This window comes from Hylobates moloch, unplaced genomic scaffold (assembly GCF_009828535.3).
Source record: "Hylobates moloch isolate HMO894 unplaced genomic scaffold, HMol_V3 SCAFFOLD_2, whole genome shotgun sequence".
Taxonomy (NCBI): Eukaryota; Metazoa; Chordata; class Mammalia; order Primates; family Hylobatidae; genus Hylobates; species Hylobates moloch.
The window spans coordinates 123,644,928-123,662,905 of NW_026652277.1; positions in this window are offsets into that span (position 1 = coordinate 123,644,928).

Sequence of the window (17,978 nt, forward strand, 5' to 3'; positions counted from 1 at the left end):
GCAAGCAATTTCCAAGGGGGGATGAGTTCACGGCAGAACTAGATCGCATCCCATTTGATAGAACGTGCTGATTTGCTGAGAAGGTTGTTATGCAAAGGTGTGAAGAGGGCAACATTAGAACCTAGGCCCTGTACTTAATAAGCTGGCTCAGAAATGTCTCAGCTGTCTTCAGAACTGCTTCTTGTTTGTTGTAAGGGAATTGGGATGGGGGTTGGGAGAGACAACGTTGGAGAGGATTGGAGATCCTCTTTAACCAACTTACAGAACTCACCCAAGTCCTCTGCGGAAGGCTGCAGCCTTTGTATACATGGTTATTTTGCAGACTGAGATATAACTAAGACCAGAAATGTCCAACTAATTCCGAAGCAGTCAACCACCACAAGAGGTTTATAGGGGCAGCGTATTGAGGAAACTCACCAAGAAACAGACAAACACCACTGTTGACAAGCCTTCTGTCTTGAAGCCTACTGTTTTCTCCTGGAGAAACTAGATAGACCAAGAGAAGCCACAAGGCCCCTTTTTGTCTAGAAGTGGTGCTCTGAGGTCTAGAGAAGTTCTCCAGCTGGGCTTTAAAAATCCCCACAGATCCGAAGTATTCTTGGGGGTCAAGCGGGTCTCTACAATTTTTCAATTTTGTGTTCCCACTTCAATAATTGTGAAAATTAATATAATAATATTTTGGAGTGTCTTTATGATTCCTTCAAATCCAGGCCTGCCCTGTAATGCCAGTGCTATCTTTGTTTCTAGCTTACAGTCACATTGGTGTCAAGTAGTACTTTGTTGTCATGGACTAATGGGTGTTGGAGGACGGGGGGAGACAGAAAAATTACGCAATAGAAGTGATTTTCCAAGTGAAGTACTACTAAGTACTCCAGTAATGCTAGTGTACTAAGGTAATGTTAGGGTATGTAAGTAGCTAAGTAGGTAACACTTAGAATGCTAAGGTAATTTTAAGGTAATAAGATGGCAGTCAGGAAGAAAGAGCTACATCCTGCTTTAATAAATGACAAGGCATGTCATCTTAGTCAGAAATGCCCCAGGGGAGAACTCAGGGGACACACAGGCAAGGCAAGCAGGAGAAAAGGCTGTGAACGCAGCCAAGTGGCTACCTGAAAGCATCAGAGATTAGAGTAAAAAGGGTGGAGGAAGCTCTAGGTCAGGACGGGACAGAAGGACCAGAAAGGAAAGTGCTTGGGAGACCTTAAGTATGCGGGAAGAACTTTGCCTTAAAGAGTCCTTCACAAAGGTAGTGTTTACCCCTGATTCTTTCTTCTCCTCAGCCTCTTCCGTGTTAGTGGTTTTGTTGTGCTATGCATTCAAGAATACCAAGGTTTGAGTTGTAATTTGTTAGTATAAATTCTTAAGGCCAGAGTGACCTTTTTTTAGACTAGAACACTGTTGCACTTTTTCACATTCTTCTGCTTATGTAACAAGGACAAGCATACAGCTAAATGGCATTTGCAGGCCAACACTAAATTCATTCATTTACTCGACTCAGTACATTGACTGAGTACTGATTCTGTGGTAGCCGTCAGGATACAGTAAAGAACAGAAGTAGCTCAGTCCCTGCCCGCGTGCAGCTTTCTACATAGTAGTAATCTAGGGAATGGCCAACATTGCCAGGCCATGCTAAAGGTGTAAAAGCTTCTCCCTACTCCGACACTGCACTTATTTTTCCAATAAAAATAATAAAATAAATGTCAATGTACTCATAAATCGACAGCACCGGAGGTTATTTTGATGTTCTCTGGGACCTTCCTATTCAAAGAGTAGCTCACATTCCAGCACCTGCAGCATCACCGGCAGCTTCTCAGAAATGCAGAGTCCAGGTCCCGCTTCAGACCTGCTGAGTCAGAACCTGCATTGTTACCCAAGTGACCCTTATGCACATCAACATTTGAAAAGCCCTTTTCTCTTAACATGTTTTAAGATAAATGGCTGCCTTTTTACCCATGAGGATAAATCTGCAAATATTTTATATGGGTTATTTGGAAACTATCATTTAGATTTGGTTAGAGTTTCTCTGGATGTGCACTATTTCAATGGATCTTGGGCCAGCCAAGAAAAGTGTGTCTGTTTAACAGTCTAAAAATAAATTTTCAAGTTCCCTTTAGAACTTCTGCATTTCTCATACTTAGTTTTTAACTTTTACTTCCAAATGGTCTACTGAAGGAAAACAAAAGTCTTGATTGCTTCGACTTTTCTCAAAAAAATTATGAAACTTTTAACCTTGGGACTCACTTATTTAGAATATTTATTAAGATTTTTAAAAATAATAAAAAATTTGATTATGTACCAATAGAGCCTCACAGTTGAAATCTTTAAAAATTAAGAATGTTAACTATCACAGATGTTTTCTGCCAATTATAGTAAGGATATGTATTCTTTATTGTCAACTACAAAGATAACCTAGAGAATTAATGTTTTATATTTATATATGTACATCTGCATGTCCGGGTGTGTGGGTGAAAGGAGAGAGAGAGAGGGAAACTTTGCAAAACAACGTGAAATAAAACTATTTCAGGACCTCCTTGTTGAACACTCAAACAACAAGGAAAGTCAGAATTGTTTGGAAAACACTTTATCAGTTCTAATCCCTTCACGCTTCTCTATTCCACTCTCTTGCCTCAGAGCTTTTCCTCTACAGTTTTAATCGCCTACAATGCTTTCTCTTCTCCTCACAAACTTTCTTCATCGCCAATTATCCTGGGTGTCTTTTACGTCTTTCTTTCCTGGACTTCTACTACTGACACTCCCCTATGGCATCACACTATTAACTGACACTTCAATATGCTTTATATTTTTTACTGCTAAGATTTTAAGCTCTGTGAGGCAGAACTTAAACTATAGTTATATAAGAAAATTCCAAGCACATAATAGCTACTCAATAAATACTCACCAGTTGATTAGTCAACTATATAAAACCATACTTGAATTGAATGAACAAGGGTAAGAAAGCCTTCATGTTACTTAATTTAAATGAAGCTGAATATAATTAGAATTAATAAGATTGGCAATAGACACCTGGCCTAAGATCAAGAGATTTGGGGGTTTCACAGTATTTGGTTACTCTTTTTTTGTTCAGTTTCCCCTTCCAGTTCGCTAAAAAAACAAACAAAAAAAATTATAAAAGGTTCTTTTCAGAATGTTTCTGTACCCACAAATTTTATCAGTATTAGTAACAACCTGATGAGCACAATCAGATGAGAGCTATAAATAAAAGGAACAGTCTAATAAGAATTCACAGGCACGTGTCTATCATCTAAGAAGACATAGCTCAACTTGAAACCCTGTCTACACATGACTCCATGGCTGTCCCCAAAAAGCCCAAAATTAATTTAAAAATTTCCCATCCTCTTTCTTTTTGATATTTTATAAATATGATGCTAAATCTTTAAAATCCACTAAAAGTCCCATCTCTTCCATGAATCTTTCTGCTACGGAAAATCACCACTCCTCTCGTCTGTAAACTGCAATTGAACTGAGATTTCAAACCACCTCAAAGGGTATTCGTTCTCATAAATGCTTTGTGTTCATGTCTTCTCTCTCCAGCTAGATTTAAAACCTTTGATATATCTATACAAGCCTAGGTACACAGACACACAGAGAAATTTGCTAATCAAGCAGAACAATTTTAGTTACAGTTCAAGAAAGATGATATTTGCTCAAGTGTAATCAGATAGGAAGTTTTAGCACCGAGTTAAAGTCCTAAATAAGAAAGGTAGAAGATTAGGAAATGCTGAATGCAAATAATGAATTAATTTGTATCTCAAAAATGTTTGGGTCCATAGATTTTTCTGAAACTCATGGGACATCAATTTTAAATGCATATGCTTATGAACATGACATCTTCTGGGTTGAAGCATCAGCTCATAAGAAGGCACATGGTCTCTACTTATAGACTAGACTCAGAGAGTCTAATAAATTCAATTCAGACTTATTCTTTTCCAAAATCAAATGCCAAATCTTTTAACACTGGCCAGTCCTCATAAAACAGTCTATCAAACCTAATGGAAAATTTTTTAAAGTTACTGGAAAAAATGTCACTCTGACTGTATTTTTTTCTTATCCAATGGGAGAACAGCACAAGACTCAATTTTATTAGAAAACTGTAGCATTCCAAATTTCATCATAGTCAACTCATTCTTAGCACCCAGACCCAGTCCCATGCACCTCACCCTACCACCCTCACTCCCCAGTTCCCAGTGATAGGCAAAAAAAAAAAAGAAAAAAAAAAGAACTTCACCCAAGTTCTGCTGACGTCAATAGGGTGTTTGCGTGCAAAGTCTTGTGGATGGATTGAAGACAGTGTGTTGTAACTTTCCTTAAGGCCCCAATTATTCAAAGAAACCTCACTTCTAAAGGGAAGTATCAAAAATCCAGAACTCTCTTTCAAGGAAAAAGCAGCAAGTAAATATTAAAAGAATTAATAATGGATAATGCCCTAAACCTCATAGTAAAAACAAACGGTGATCATACATCCTTAGGGGAAAAAAATGCAAAGGAAAAAAGCGTAACTAAGAAGAGAATCATAAGTATCCACAATTGCTTATATTTGAGGCTTTTTGTTCTTTGTTTCTTAAACATTTTCAGGTATGTCAAATACCATCTGCAAACGTAAGTTCTCGGAGTTTTCTGACTATGGTACTGAACATTCAGATACTGTAAAGAGCCATTTGCTCAAGATAATAATTAATATTTATTCCAAAATAATAAACATGAGATGCTGGACTTTGTGCTACACAGTGGGGAACAGTGAGTAGCTAAAAAAAAACTAAATTGAAGAGAGATGTTCTTGCTCTCAAACATTTACAATCGAGTTAGAATAACAGGTATAATGTATTCTGCCTTATTTTCACATACATTTGCTACATGTCTGATATATATATGAAATAATGGAATAAAGCTTTAAACAGCAATAAATCAATAAAAGCAATGAAGTTCCATGTGTACTGGATGGGTGTGGCCAATCCAAGTGCATCCTAAGAAGTGTGAGCAGAGATGAGTAGGTATCTGGGGCAAGGGTGATTTGCCCCCAAGGAAACATTTTTTTGGCCAATTCATAAGACTGTTTATTTCCTGCACTGTACTTCATCATAAGATGGCAGACTGGAAAAAATATCTCCATGACTTGGAACTGTTCTTGTTGACAAAGCTGTGTCAACTATAAGTTCAAAATAAGGGCATACTTCTTTTTCAATTTCTATATGAAAAGAAATCCTTTCATTCCAGGAAAGATAGCATTACCCAAATGAATCACAAAATTGTTCCTTTGACACACTTCAGATCTGTGGTTGTTAGAAACAACTCTCAAATAGAAAACACTGTCTAATTGTCAGTAGCTTGTTCCTCTGAGTCTTTTATTAGGGTTAGTACAGACCAGCTGACAAGTTATTTCAATTCATTTCAGTTCTATAAACCATCTGTAAAGAGCTGTTCTCAGGGCTGAAATGATACAAAAAAGGAAGAACAGGGAGTCGTTACCCCATCCCTCCGGTGGACTCACTCGCACAGAATGATGTTAATAACCCCACAGCAGCAAGGACAGAAACACAGCCAGTCTGGTTATCTTAACCTTTATAGCTTGCTTGTTTTCATGCATGAAAATTCCATTAGTGGAGCTAAGCATTTTATTCAGCATTTGAATTTCACTACTTTTGTCTTAAAGGGCAAACCCAACTACATAGGCATGATTTTTTTCTTTGAAGTCCCAGAGCACTCTATCTAGGACTCTCATAAGACACTTACATTCTCCACCCCGCCTGACAGTTGTTTCAGGTAAGTGGTATGTTTGCTTACTCAGATGCCTGCCACTGAGGAAGTAACTCAATAAAGAGTTAACCACTCACTGCCTGGCACAGTGAATGAATGAATCAATGGAGAATAGATTCTATGCTCTCTGGGGGCAGAGTGCATATCTAATTATTCATTGTATCCCCCAAAATACACAATAGGGTTTCAGTAAATAGGTGTTATATCACTGAACTGAATCACCGCATCTTAGAGTCAGTGTAGCCATATGCAGATATCCCTTCTGCAGCATCTATTATGGGTGACCACTCAACATCTCTTGGAATGCTTCCAGTGACAGTGCTCAGTACTGCTGCTACAGTTTCAACCCTTAGGTTAGTTAACATGACAAACAAAAAAGAATTAATTGTATCTTTATCTAGATATAGTGCTGTTCAAGTAAATTAAAATATATTAATTATTCTTGCCTTTCTTTTTTTTTTTTTTTTTTTTAGATAGAGTCTTGCTCTGTTGCCCAGGCTGGAGCGCGGTAGTGCAATCTCAGCTCATTACAACCTCCGCCTCCTGGGTTCAAGCGATTTTCCTGCCTCAGCCTCCTGAGTAGCTGGGATTACAGGAGCGTGCCAGCATGCCTGACTAATTTATTGTATTTTTAGTAGAGACAGGGTTTCACCATGTTGGCCAGGCTGGTCTTGAACTTCTAACCTCAAGTGATTTGCCCACCTTGGCCTCCCAAAGTGCTGGGATTACAGGTGTGAGCCACCGTGCCTGGCCTATCCTTGCCTTTCTAAAGATTGCATTTTCTAGCAGATCATCATTGCTGAGCCCAACTCAATGTCCCCAGGTGTCTGTTTGTAAGAGTTGATCACCTGTGACAGTGTGCTTCACAACACAGATTTGACTTCCACCGCAGACAGTCCAAAATTTCAATTGTCGGTACCCCAGAATCACCTCTGAGCCTTGTAAAAATACAAATGCCAGACTCTGCTTCTGACTCCCTGCATCAAAGTATCTGGGAATGAGGTATGGGTATACAATTTATCTAACTAGGGTTGAAAAATGCTGAGATAAGGACATTTTTACTTTAAAGCTCAAGAAAGAGAGACATTTTTGTGCCAGGAATCCTTCAGTCTTGAGTGAGAGAATCAAGGGCATGGAAGGGAAGAAAGATGTGGAGACATTTCCTTGTCCAGCTCCACAGACCTTTTGGGCTTCTACGAGGGAAGCAATCAGTGAGAGTTGAGAGGTCCCGTGAATCTGTAGGCCATACAGCTCCAGGGCTAGAAGGGCAGCAAGCATCGTGATGCAGCTCAGATGGTCAGGTTCTCAGGGAAGGCAACAACAGCCACAGCCACCAGACACCCTCAAGCAACAAGAAGAGCCAGGGTGGGAGAATCAGAACGGGCCAGAGGTCACAAGGTGGCTGTGGTTAACAGACCGACTTGAGCACATGGCAGACACCCTGCTGGGGACTTCCAGACTAATTCAAGAGGAGGACTCTATAGGGAGATTCATTCACTCATTAGAACACCACAGGGAGATTCATTCATTCATTTAATACATACTTATTGAGCACCTACTCTCAGCCAGGCTCTCTTAGAAGTTCCAAGATTACAGGAGATGGGAATAAATGTAGAATCTCACTTAGGAAACCTGAGTTCTTAGTGCTCATGTGACTCACAAGGCTCCAACTAGCAAAGTCCTGAGGCATTAGGAATAGAATTTGAATACATAATGTGGAATTAGGTATACATGAAGAGACAAGGGTGAGTATCTCCTTTTCTGACTTTTACTTGAAGAAAAGAAAAATCACTTTTTGGAGACAGAGAAAGATATACATATAGATAGAGACAGATACGAACAAAAAAAGATAGATAGACCTTAATGTGTGTAGGTGTATATACACATATGTGTGTGTGTATATATATATATGGTTGGTGCAAAATTAATTGCAGTTTTGCCATTCAAAGTAATGGCAAAGGTTGTGCAATTGCTTTTGCACCAACCTAATATTTACACCTACACACATTTTTCAAGGCATAATCCCATGCATGCACTGAGAGTTTCTTGAGATACTAGGCGGCTCTTATCCACCGAGTTGAACTTGTCTCATCCCACTTTGCCCTAGAGCTGTCAGAAGGATTGCAAGTCGAGTGCAGCCTCCCCTTTGTTCTGGCTGCAGCTGTCTCTGCCTGGATGAGCTCTCTAAGAGCCCAGGGTAACGGTCTTGACCGTGACTACTTACCGAGAGGCTATGAAAGGATAAACAGGCAGCCACATGAACGCAATGCTCTTTAATTACGTGGTCCCACCATGGAAGGAAGGCCGGCAGACAGGCAGACACATTCCAATTACACTAATACACCTTGTAAACATCAAATATTTTTATTCTGAGATTAAAGAGAGCCTGTATCCTCACAAGACTCCTGAGACCGTGCATCTCAGGGCTGCCAGTGCTGCTGGTGAAACAGGATTTCCTTTGATTAAAATAGACTTTCATATAAATAACAGCCTCAAGTCTAGAGGTGGTCAAATGTAACTTCCACTGCAGACTGTCCACAATCTCAATTGTAGTTCTTAAAAACCTTTCAGAAAGGACAGGGTTCATGTTCTCAGAGGAAACTGATTAACCTAGCCTCGTTTTCATCCAGTTTTTACCCTACCTATCCAGAGTCAGCAGTCAATTGGTTCCCTTGGTTAAGGCTTGGTGGCAGTGGGCCTTGAGGCTTAAATCTGGTTGTTGTGTGGGTCACCTGCCTTCACTTGGTGTCAACTCTTCCTGAGTCACAGACCGAGATGTAACTAACCCAGCTGAATTCTTTCATCCAGGTCAGCCGGGAACCAGTGACCTGAATGTGCAAGGTAAGTTGTCTGGGTACCTCGCCACTGGTTCTAAGCTAATCTGCAGAGAAAAAGTGATGAAATTCAGTAAAACCATGCATATGCCTTTCTGATAATGAGTCTTTTCATGTGAGTCATCATCATAGGCAAAAAAGTCTTTGAAGCTCCTGATCCTATATCACAAATAAATGTTAGAACTAATAAGTAAACTCCCAAAGAAATAGGTTCTCTATTTGAACCAATAAAACAACTTGTATAAGGTGAAAACTTCTGGTCTACTCCATTCAGGCTGCTATAACAAAATACCATATGCTGGGTGGCTTAGAAACCATAGAAATGTATTTCTCACAGTTCTGGAGGCTGGGGGGTAAAAGATCAAGACGCCAGCAGATTCAGTGTCTGGTGAGAGCCCACTTTCTGCCTCATAGATGTTGCCTTTTCATTGTATCCTCACATGGTAGAAGGGGTGAGGGTCTCTCTTGGGTTTCTTTCATAAGGGCACTAATCCCATTCATGAGGCCTGCACACCTATGTCCTAATCACCTCCCAAAGGCCCTACCTCCTAATACCATCACCTTGGGGTTAAGAGTTCAACACAAGAATTTATGGGGAGACACACATATTCAGACTATAGCACCATCTTAGTGCAAACAACTCCACATTACAATGGTAGCTCTTTGTGGATGGTCTGCTAAATAGTTACAACCGAGTCTTTATACAGGCATTGCAGTGTCAATACCTAGGCAAGTTTAACACACACAAAAAAAAGCAGACAATGAATCCTTGAAAACTATCCTATTGTGACATGAATCATCAACTCTAATTTCTATATCACATTAATTTGAATTTTTATGTCATTTCCTCAAAGTGGGTGCCAATGCTACAAATTGGGGGAAATCATGCTTTATGAGTTCCTCTGCAAAACGCAGTCTCTCTGGCACAGGGAGGTGATCTAGGGATCCAGATTCAGTGACTCTCCTGCTTTAGTGGCCTTTATGGAAAAGCTCCAAGATACTTGGGGATATTTGAATGGCTCAAAATACAAGAGGTGGGCAAGGTGGTCCTGAGAAAAGGCAAACCCATTTAGTTCCTCATGCCCACCCATGGCAGTCCATCCCAGCTTGAGCTTTATATAGATTAAGGTGAACACCAAGGGAAGGCCCGAGGGCAAGGCACAGTGATTAAAGGATAGTAAGATACAAGGTAAGTGTGAGATACAAAGAAGGGGCTCTTTTCCCTATACTTAACACATTTGGGTTAGGGAGATCATTAGGCTCATTGTTGACACTTTGGAAGCCACAGCATTCATTGGTTTATCCACTCAATAAATACCCTGACTACTTAGCTACTATTTAACAGGTTCTGTGGTGAGGGCTTAGGATAGAAACACAGGTTGGACAAAGCCCATGACTTCAAGGTGTTTGTAGTCTGGTATAACAGACAGAGAAGGAAACACTGGGGGCAACAGAGCCCACCTAAAATGTGTCTTAGAAATATCACTATGGTTCAGGAGGAAAGAACAGATTTGAGGAAGGCCAGACTGAAAGTAGGGAGACCAGGTAGAACATTATCACCCAAGTTCAGGATTAAGGCAACCAGGGCTTGTACTATGGCAGTGGCAATGGGAATGGAGAAGAAAAGAGAAGTTGGATCCAAGTCTAGGGGCCAAGTTTATGAGGCTAAATCGTGACAGGATTTAAGGAAAGAGGAAGAACCACATCTAGAATGACACCCAGGCTATTGGGTGCTGGAAAAGGAATACAGGACAGTGGGAAGGCGGGCAGTAGGGAGCAGTTTTGGGGAAAGGTATGCTGGATGATTTGAGATTGGAATGTTTTGAGTTCAAGGTTCCTGTTATACGTTTAAGTTAAAGTGCAGAAGAGAAGTCAATGCTGAATAAATATATCTAGGAGTCATCAGGTTACTAAAATAAAGAGAACAAATGAGATCTCCCAGGGAGAACACAGGGAATGGAAAGGAAGGCAAAGAGGCTCTGAGCAAGGGGTGGTGATGGGCGGCACCATCACAGCACAGAGGCACACTAGACATGTTTTTCAATTAGAAAAAAGTCTGGTGGAAAAACCACAATGAGATATCATCTCACCCCAGTTAAGATGGCTATTATCAAAAAGTCGGAAAATAACAAATGCTGGAGAGGATTCGGAGAAAGGGGAATGCACATACACTGTTGATGGGAAGGTAAATGAGTACAGCCACTGTGGAAAACGGTATGGAAGGCCTTCAAAACTCTAAAACAGAACTACCACAGGATCCAGCAATCTGACTGCTTCACAGAGATCCAGAAGAGAGTAAATCACTATATTAAAGAGATACTGCACTTCCATGTTTATTTCAGCACTATTCACAATAGCCAGGATATGAAATCAACCTAAGTGTCCATCAAAGGATGACTGGATAAAGAAAATGTGATATATACACACACACACACACACAGTGGAATATTATTCTGCCAAAAAAGTAAGAAAATCCTGTCATTTGTAGCAACATGGATGGAACCAGGAGGACATGATGTATAAGCCAGTCACAGAAAGACAAATATTGCATGTTCTCACTCATATGTGGGGCTTAAAAGATTTGATTTTATGGGCGTGGTGAATACAGTAGTGGTTACTAGAAGCTGGGAAGGGTAGTGGGATGAAGAGAGGTTGGTAGCAGGTACACAAGTACAATTGGATAGAAGAAATAAGGTCTAGTGTTCAGTAGCACAATAGGGAAACGATAGTTAACAATAATCTATTGTATATTTCAAAATAGCTTGAAGATTTGGAATGTTCCCAACACAAAGAAATGATCAATTTTGAGGTGATGGCTGTTCCAGTTACCCCAATTTGGTCATTACACATTGGATGCTTTTATCAAAATATCACATGTACCCCATAAATATGTACAACTATTATTTATCAATAGAAGAGCCTTAAAGTGTTTTTTTTTTTTTTTTTTGAGTCTTGTGGAAAAGTAGAAGATGAGTGAAAATAACAAAGGAATACTAAAGATGGAGAGATTGCCCTGTAATAAGCATGGTACATTTCTGCTAAAATTTACTGTATTTGATTATAAATACCAAATTCTCACTAAGTTCAATAAACCTTTTCTAGTTAAAAAAAAATTATTTATTCCTTTTTCTTAAGCTTTGTGTGGGGATTATTGCATTAAAAGTGACTTCATTTCCAATTCCAAAATAGTTCTTACTTTTTGTAAAAACTGAAAGTGATGATGTTTCTGAACAGAAATGGGTGAGTATGTTAAAGACTGCCTTCTTTTGTGAAATCAAGTTTATATCAAACACTTTTTGGCTAGAATTACTAATGCATTACGAAGACTCCTATTTCTTTAAATAGAAAATTAAAGTCCACTTTCCCATAACTTAGGTCAGAAAGGCTGCTTCTTGTTGGCCGGGGGTTTTTTATAGTTGCAGCTTAAATTCAGGATGATTTTTATGAGGCAAGGAAGACGTAGATCCTTCTGCAAAAAGAGGAACTTTCACAATTAGTGAAAACCAAGAGTGCTGACACAAGGGACTGGGGAAGATGCTATAACCACAGCGCGTGATGAAGGGAAGGCAGCCCTCAGCCACCTTCCCAGCCTGTGCCGGAGCACACGCGCCCCCGCACTTACTGACACTCTTCACGTATTGGATATGACTCCTGAAGCAGGTATCACGAGAAAGAGCAAAATGCCCATCTTTGCCTTTACTATTGAAACCAGCTGTGTTGATTCCCCTCTGACCACCTCTCCCTCTGCCTCCCCCAAGTAGTTCACACAGATAAAATGTCTTCAGGACACAAACAAGCAACCTCTCAACTTCATGGCTTATTAGCAAAAAGCCTTTTGTAGGCTTGTTTTCAAAAGCTGCAAGTACCCCATAGAGGCCGTGGTGTTATATGAAAGGTTGTTCTTCTCTTAGAAGGAGAAACTTCAAAGCAATCCCTGACATCCCAGAATTCACTGCTTTTCCAGTAAATATCTGCTTGGGCCAGAGAATTTCAAGCTTTTGGATAAATTCAAAGATGAAGAGCCTGTATTTGGCGCAGCATTTCTATTTGTGTTCTGCACCAGAAAACCTCATCAATTGGATGTGTATAACATCACAAGCTGATCACTCAGAGTCAGAGGGACAAAAGTTCACTTTGGCTTTGCTGAGCCTTTCCTTGAAGAGCCAAATCCAGCAAGGACATAGGCAGGCTCCTGGGGCAGGTGTGATGGCGGTGAACACAAGGCGGCAGGGGTAGGAGAGGAGTCTGTGCTCAAAAGGAGGGTTCATTGCAACTTCACTGGTGGGCAACCTTGTGGAAAGGAAGGTTTAAAGTATTTGACTCACAACTTTTAAGGACGCCAGAAATACTGTAAAGTATTTGCTATATTAATTAAGAGTCATTTATATGTATTTGTTAGAGGATTTATATTAAGAAACTGGAGGGTTTTCATTTTGAGGGGGTGTTTTTGGTAATTTGTCCCCCCTGCCAACCCTCACTCCTCAGATGTCCTTTCTGTATCCAGCCTGGGCTCCAATTTCACCATCTTTCACAGACTTGCCACAATTTTCCCTCCTAAGCTTTAGCAGCAGCTCAGGTGGACTATTACTGGTTTTCTGCTGGCACAAGTTACCTTCCATTCTATAGAGATCAATCTCAAGCAAAGCCCATGAACAACATCTTTTCGATAGGGAGAAGTGTTCACTTGTCGATTACTGACTGCTGCCCTGGGTGAGATCTCTAGCTCTCTGTCTATAATCATAACAAGCACATCATGCACACTCTTCCTTGCCATATGCAAAATAAAATCTCAAGATCACTAATGCAAAAGAATTCAAGGGCCAACCAAAACCAAGAAAGTAAAAAGATACTGTCTTGAGGAACAAAATGGAGGCAAAATATTGACAGAGTGGTGACATTTATTGGAATAATTGAGATTTAATTGAAATGAGCACAGAATGAGAAGTTAGAAGCACATCCTAACCCTGCTTTTGCCACTAACTCACTGGGCAGTTCACTTCCCCTTTCCCCGAGTCTCCCCATTGTATAATTTGAATTATCCACCCACCTATCTGAAATACGCAAAGTTACCTGTTTTGTTTATTCAAATACGTATTCATACTGAATTTTATATTTGGTTAGTGTGAAAAGCAGTATTTTTCAAATATGTATTCCTTAGGAAGAAATTAAGTCTCCAATCTTCTTAGTGTCTAAGGAATAGGGTCACCTCGCAATTACAGGGTCAATAGTGGTCCTTTGCCCACCCCTGGGACCTTTAAGCCTGGACAAATAATTTTTTGATTTTTTGCAGCTAAGAAAGTCTGGCTTGTAGTTGCAGATTAAATCTCAGAGGCATCAGTACTTGATGACGTGACTGTGGGTTTAGAGTTCAGTTGCTGAAACTCAACTTCAGTCAGTTGAGCCAATGGGAATCATGCTGTAGACAATGAGCTCATGCTATCCAAATCCATCTGAGAACAATTGATCAAGCAGAACACAAAGGAGCAAATGAGCTGGCCTGGTTTGGGAACAGAGACTACTCATCCATGGAGGTTTCTCTTTCCCATCCAGTTGACCCATCATGGATCAATTCCTTCGTGAGCTCAACTTCAGATCAGAGGAAGCCAGTTGTTGTTAAGAGAAGCTCCTGCTGGAAACACTCTTGGAGAGTGCTCTTCTCTTCCAAGGGAAATTTCTATACCAAGAACTGAGGCCGACTGCCCTAAAATAGAACACACTCTTGTCTAAATACAGCTGGCAACACTTCTTATTCCCTGGCTTGCCTCCTCCTAGTCCCTATACACAGCGTACCTTCCTATTACCACAACTCAGCATTTACTCCAGTTGAAATGCAGCCACGTAATTCATAGCTTTCTTAACATGGTACATTCCAGGCTTTTGCTTACAAGATCCTGGGACTGTTAACAGGGTCTTAACAAACCATCTCTTAAGGTAATCTCCATTTTCTGTTGATCCTTTTCAGTTTCCCTTTCACAGGACAAGTTTCCTCACTTGGTCCCCAAATTTTGAAGGCATGCCTTCCAAGCCTGCAACTTCCACAAGGGACTGACTACACACACATACCCCAGGGGTGCCTCTGAGGACAGAGTCAAAATGTATTTCATATGCATTACACACAACTGGTCATTTGTAAATGACTTACACCGTATCATAAGAGAAATCAAACCCACAAAGGCCATAATTAGCTTTATCTCAAGAAAGAATGGTATATTGCATAGTTCCCAAATGACACAGTCCATGAACCAGTTGATTCAAATCAATACAATTGTGTGTGTGTATACGTATATATAGTCCTTGATCTCCACATCAAATCTACAAATTAGAATTTCTTTTGGTAAGACCCAAGAATCTATATTTTTTACTTTCCTGGGCATTTCTTATATTTTTCTGGCTAGAATCGGAGCTCTGCTACTACCTGGAACATGCACTGGGAAAGTTACTAAACCTCTCTGTTCCTTGGTTTCATTCTCTGTAGAATGTTTATAAAAGCTACCCCTTAGAATTTTTGTGAGATATAAATGAGATAGTATGAGGGAACTGCCCAGAACGAAGTAGCTACCCTAGATATGGTAGCTATCAATAAAATTATAATAAAACAGCAATGCAAATGAGAAAGACCCTGTGTCTGGAGCAGAAAGAGCCAAGCCAAGAGGGACTTGAGCACAAGAGTGGGCAACACACGGAGGGGCAGATGCAGCTGAAGGTGCCGGGGCTCCATTCTCCCAGTAAGCAGAACGTGGCATCCAAGTGTAGCCAAGCTGCCAGCCTATGAAGCATGACAGGAAATAGTAGGGCTGTCCCAGCTGGAGGGAGGAGCCCAGCACAGGCGATTCAAGAGCCTCAGAAATCCAGGCCCACAGGCAGACTCAAGGAAGCTGGTGGCCAAGCCCTGGTTACCCCACTGGAATTCCACAACAGGCTTCCAGTCCTTCACAGTCAGAACAAGAGGTCATATGATGCAGGCTGGTTCCAAAGACAGGGACTCAGGTACAAAGAAGAAGGTGGACACTCAGATATCAGTACTCAAGAAGGCAGACCTAAAGCTACTCAAACTCCTCCAGAGGGCTTCAGTTTAATTTCTTGTCATAAATTGGTTTGACTCAGGCAAAAAGCCACACTAGGACCACAGCAACAGAGGGGCTGGATGGACCCAGGAGAAGGTCACTGGAGTCATGACTATGAGGGAGCAGCTGGCACAGCCAAGCACCTGAGTTGGACAAGTCAAGTGAGGAGGCTGGGGGTGAGGAGGCCAGACAGGTGGCAGAGCTGTGTCATGTGAGAAAAGAAAGGCCTTCTCTCCTTCCCCTGTTGATAGAGCCTTCACGCATTTCTTGCTTAGCTTCTTCCTCCTTCTCCGTTATCTGAAGAAAGACCAAAACCACAGCAACAAGTTCTCTAGGGAAAAATTGTCAGAGAAGCTACACTGCACTTGCCGGAGGCTGGCCAGGGCCATGTGACAAATCGGTAGGTCCAAGGCAGACCGGAGAGGGAATGGAAGAACAAGACACCCGGTGTTAAGTGAATGCAATAGAGAGTCTGGGGGACAGACAGGAGAGTGAGAGGCTCCCAAAGTGTGGGAGCACTAGAAAAGCGGGCAGAGAATGCCAAAGAAGTGATGTGAATCATGTAGTGGAAAACTCCCAAATGTTAGCAAGAGTCTCAAAGAAAGATGAGAATTCCTGCTTGTGCTATGCTTCTTTAAATGCAGCACTTGAGACTGGCCCATGCGGGTCCCAGCTGCCTAACAGCTGCAGTTAGTGGGAAGTGCAATGCCGGGCACACAGTGTAGCCATGCAAGACCTCCCTCGTTGTTACATCTAGATAGCAAGAGCCAGATAGGTGGAGAAGGAGTACAAAAGAGCTAGGCACCCCTGCACAAGCCTCCTGGGCTGTCAAGGCCTAACCTGCCCAACCTCAGCCCTCCTCAAAGTGCCTGCCACACCTGGTCCCCTTGCACAGCTCCTTGCTCCTCCCCATGGGATACCAGGTGTTTTCATGCCCTTGGGCCCTCTGAGTGCCTGCCCCTCCTCAGAGTATTAAACCCCTCTAGGAGGTATTAGTGCTGCTGACTTCAACCTGAGCCTGCCCATCCCTGAGCCACTCCATCCTTCCAGCAGCACCCCCAGACTTGGCTTCTTCACTCGCCATTTTGTTCATACCTTCATTCCAGCAAGTCATGGAGACTTCAGGAGATGCCCCCACCAACAGATTATGCTCCAGTAAAGGTGATTCTGCCTCAGTCCACCAAATAATTCATCAATCAGGAGTTAGGATGAGCGTCAAAGGCCTCCAACAATAGGAGACTCGATTCCAGACCCAAACTGCAGTATCTAATTCCAGAAAAATGGAGATAAATTAATGCAGGAAAGGGAGGTAAACTGTTCCAGAAGCCTTCACTGGTTTATTCTGGTGAGGCAGGGGAGAGGGTACAGGATGCACAGGGTTCAGGATTCTCAAAAGGACCCCACACACCAGATTTGGGGTAATAAGAGTCACTCTGGGCCTTACTCACTGAGTGGCAGAGGTGCTGGTAATTTCCTGCCCTGTCAAGCTTGGCTCACGAACAGAGCAGTTTAGATCCTCCGTAAATTGAGTTAGAGGCGGGGAAATGGCTGTGAGGGACATGGATGGCAGGATCTGAGCACCAGGAACTCCAGTGGACAGAGGTCGATAGGTCGGTCATAGCGAGGAGCTCTCAGGAGTGGGAAACCCAGTTGGAAGCGAGGGGAGGGATGAAATGTATGTTGAGCACCTACCAACTGAGGCAGGCTGGTAGATGCTCTCTATATGTCATCTGGCGTGATTTCTACAATAACCCTAGGAAGCATTCTTTCTATGTTTCAAGCTAAGATAACTGAGACTTGGTTTCTCCTAGGTTGCAGCTAATTTGTGGTAGGGCCTGCATTTAAACACCTACATGTCTGAGACTAAATCCTGGGCTTGTTCCCAAACACAGCACTGGTGAGCATGAAACAGACACCACAGAGCAATGCAGAATCAGCCCTAAAAGTCTGCTGTGTGTGAAACCAAAGGGTATCTGGGATCTGGGAAGGTAACCTGGGAAGAGGGTGGGTGGTGAAATGAATGAAGGTACAGGTAAAACAAGATTGGCCATGTGTTCATAATGATTGAGGTGAAAGAGAGCTGATCCCAGCATTCAGAGATGATCCTATTTGTGTACATTTTTGGAATTTTCCATAATACAAAATAATTGATTTTAAATGTGCCATGTTAACAGTCAGAACACACCATTTCCCCTGGTCTTTCTAGCCGCTAAGCAGATGCTGTTGGGTTTTGTGCTAACTTTTGCTTATAAAACTGAGCATTTCGTTTAGCAAAGAATCTTCACACTGTTCTAGGAATTTGCTTCTG